This window comes from Juglans regia, chromosome 1, assembly GCF_001411555.2.
Source record: "Juglans regia cultivar Chandler chromosome 1, Walnut 2.0, whole genome shotgun sequence".
NCBI lineage: Eukaryota > Viridiplantae > Streptophyta > Magnoliopsida > Fagales > Juglandaceae > Juglans > Juglans regia.
In genome coordinates this window covers 22,557,063-22,561,213 of record NC_049901.1, presented here as the reverse complement: position 1 = coordinate 22,561,213, position 4,151 = coordinate 22,557,063, and the positions used below count along the sequence as shown (strand labels likewise).

At 36.1% G+C, this 4,151-nt stretch overlaps 1 pseudogene; it reads left to right on the top strand.

Annotated features, from left to right (window-relative positions):
* Window positions 1–1,486: 1,486 nt before the first annotated feature.
* On the top strand, window positions 1,487–3,070 carry LOC108986633 (annotated as a pseudogene).
* The last annotated feature ends 1,081 nt before the right edge of the window (window positions 3,071–4,151 follow it).

The window sequence follows — 4,151 nt, the reverse complement described above, 5'->3', positions numbered from 1 at the left end:
CAATAATGCCCTCCATTTAACACATTGTTGTACAATGTGTTGTAAAATGTGTTGTAGGTAAATCATTTTCCAATACCAAATATCTAGTTCCGCCAGAATATTTGAGTCGATATAATCATTGAGGAAATCTCAGGCCTTCCTAATAAGGATAGGTATCTGAGATATATGTTGGTAATAATTTATTCTTATAAGATTATTGCCTAATCGAAACTAGATATTCATCACACCCAAAATCATAGGAGCATATCATGCAGTTATACAATCCTTATCAGTTGAGCAAGCGCCTATATATCTGGCACCAACTAATAATTTGAGATAATTCTCTACAACTCTATTGAATCTATATTTCACAATTCTTAAAACAGATTTAGGCATCAGAAATGTTGTCCACCTACCAAGTTCTTACGTTTATTGTGTTGTAGGTTGATTGAGTCCATTAGCAATGGTGCGAAACACGTCCTTAATATGTACTTCCCACAACAAGTGAAGCTTAGTCTGAATTATATATATATATAAATAAATATATTATATTATATTGGCACAAGAGATGAGAGTACAAAGTCTCGACTAATCTCGAATAATTTAAATAAAAATTCCATCAATCCGATGGATTTTAAAATTTGTATGTATCTAAGAAGATTTGAATCTTAAACATTGAGAAAGAAAAATTCTATTTTTATTTTGGATACTTCAAATACTTATTTCTTGTGCTGAGTTTGTGATGATTTTTGACTGGTGGATATCTTGTATAGATGCTAACAATCATAATCTTCAATTTTCTTATGTCAAGGACGTGTCTATTTTCTATCAATGCTTTATTTGCTCTGATGCTGTGAATCGCACAATAATTTTGTCATAAATTTTGAAGTTGTTTAAAAAATAATGTCAGAAGAAATACAATAGGAATAATAACGTATTGCAGCAAACAATAAAATGGGGAAATTACGGTCTTGTACTGTTCTAGGGCGAAATTCTTTTGAATAAATATAGATAGAAGCCACTATTAGGAGTATCAATTTTGCACATATGATGTGGTATCATCTAGACCACACATCTCCACAAATAAGTATTGAGAACAATCAACTAGAAGCAGTCACGCAGTAAATATAAAGTATGCACTGCTATAGTGACTTCTCTCTAGCATTACTCAATTCTTTTTGTTTTATGCTGTTCTTTTGCTGCAGGAGTATTGCTTTCACTTGTGGTTGAAAGTGGCGAATCCTATGTTTTTATTTTATCCATTTGTCTGTGTACGGTTATGCTTAACTAAAGGCCAATTAGTCGTTAAAAACAGTGTTAACTAATGTAGCCCAACTAAAGGACGCTAAGGTCCCTAAATCCATAGTTGATCAATCCATGACCCCCTTTTTACCGATAAAACAAAAACTGTGTTAACCATGATAAATTAAAAGAGCTGCTTATTTTTACATTTTTCAGTGATGATAATATATTATTGCTTTGCAGGTCACTGTCTTGAGTCAGTAACATGGCGGAGGGATCTGGGTATCCAACAATATATCAGAAGATACATGGGCAGTCTTACCTCATTTCCAGGCTTTCCCCCAACATGCACTGCGGGAATTATGGTGTGAGTGATGTACATATATATGGGGCTTTGCAGAGTTCTCTGCATCTGGCATGCCAAGGCACTGGCCTGGCACATTTCCCGTCCTTGTCTCCTGTATCTGTACAAGCTCCTAAAGAGCAGGGTGCAAAAGGTTTTCTTATAGATTTTCTCATGGGAGGAGTTTCTGCTACTGTTTCCAAGACAGCAGCTGCTCCAATAGAACGTGTTAAACTACTAATTCAAAATCAGGACGAGATGATCAAGGCCGGTCGATTACGTGAACCATACAAGGGAATTGCTGACTGCTTTGCGTGAACTATTAAGGAAGAAGGTATCCTTTCTCTTTGGAGAGGAAATACAGCTAATGTTATTAGATACTTCCCTACTCAGGTCAATTTCCTTTCTCTCTTGATCTTTTGGTCTGTTAGGCTTCTTTGCTTTTGTTTGCTATCTGATTGCTGGAAACATTTTGTTGTATAATTTTTATGATAGTGTAGATTATAGGTGTCACTATTTCTCTTTTGTTTTGCTTTCATTCTCTTTGCCTGTAATGTTTATATCCTTCAACCTTTATGCAGGCCTTGAACTTTGCTTTCAAGGACTTGGTAAGGCCTTGAACTCTTGAAGTACTTCAAGAGGCTCTTCAACTTCAAGAAAGACGAAGATGGATACTGGAAGTGGTTTGCTGGTAACTTGGCATCTGGTGGTGCTGCTGGTGCTTAATCTCTTTTATTTGTCTATCCTCGACTATGCTCGAACACGTTTGGCTAATGATGCAAAGGCTGCAACAAAGGGTGGTGAGAGGCAGTTTAGCGGTTTGATCGATGTTTACAATAAATCCCTTGAATCAGATGGTATTCATGGGCTTTACCATGGATTCAACATCTCATGCATTGGAATTATAGTTTATTGCGGGCTCTATTTTGGACTATATGATTCTCTGAAACCTGTGGTGCGTAGTGGTGATTTGCAGGTATGTGAAATTCTTGAAGTTGTACCCTTGTTCTTCGGTTTGTTTGGTTCATGATACCCTCTCTTATTATCTTCTCTTTCTATTACTGGGAAAGGGAGGCCCACACATCTGTTTTTTGTGTTTTTGTCCGGTCTTGTAAATTATTTTTATTCCTTGAAGCCTTAAAATAACATTCTTTAGTATTTGTACTCATGTTTTATGTGCACTGCTATGCTTGGTATTTACAGGACAGTTTCCTTGCTAGTTTCTTGCTGGGATGGGGAATCACCATAGCTGCTGGATTGGCTTCTTACCCCATTGACACAGTACGAAGAAGGATGATGATGACCTCTAGAGAAGTTGTCAAATATAGGAGCTCTTTGGATGCATTTAGGCAAATCGTCAAGAATGAAGGTCCTAAATCACTCTTCAAGGGTGCTGGTGCAAACATTTTGCGCGCTGTTGCAGGTGCTGGTGTTCTTGCTGGTTATGACAAGTTGCAGGTCATTGTATTTGGCAAGAAATATGGGTCTGGTGGTGGTGGTGGTTAGTGGGGGACATTTTGTGGTGATGAAGGTAATGATGATGATGATAATTATGCTTGTTTCTCTTCCAGAGTTGAATAATTTTGGAAGTTAAACATTTTATATTACTCATCAAAAAAAATTTGGAAGATACGAAGACATTACTTGAAATTTTGAATGTTTGGTTTCTGTGCATGAGCTCTTAGGTGTAGTTTTCTGTTACTCTTTTGGTGAGAATAATGGAAACCGTCATGGCCATAAGGCCCATGACCACGTTATACAGGATCTTTTAGGCATTTTACCTGGATGTTTTGTATATATTGTAACAATCGTTCTTGCTGGGGCTCACTGTACAGTAGACACTATCACTGTCAGGGCTGCTAAAATTGTAAATCCGTCTGTTTGCTCGAGTCCATATTTTCCAGCAGTTCTCTGTTATACTGTGTTACTAAGCAATTCTCTGCTGAAAACAATATTGGGTCCAATGTCTTCTTCACCTTGTAGTTATTTGTGTTTTTGGCAGTCAACAGGTTTTGTTTGTATATTTGTACTGTACTGTTCTGTTCTGTTCATCAAAGCGCTTAACTGGGCTCCTCTTGGTCTATGATATATCGTTTGCTCTTTATCATATGCAGTCCATCCAATATTCCTATGTCCTTGATTTTGCTTCATATTACTGGTCTTGCTCATCATGGCAAGTCGACTCTGAAAATTCCACACTATGCGCAGGAGAAGTCCTTGAATTCATTACTGGAAAAGAAAAAGAACAGAGTCCTGATATTTATGTGGTAAATACAATTGACGTGGAAGTGGAACTGGAAGGGTCTTTTGGAAAGTGAAATCGAAGAGTCGTAACTGGTTCGGTTTAGTTTTGTACATTTTTTAGAACTTAATCGGTATATACTGATTTTGAAAATTTAAGAATCGAAACCGGACCAATTCACTACCGAAATCGAAACTTTCGGTTTTTTTGGTTTTACGGATTATTTATATTAGTAATAATATGATGTTTATATATACTAAACTATTAGTCTATTTATATTATAGTATAAGTACATTATTTTATAATAATTAATACATATTAATATAATATTGAATTTAACTATAG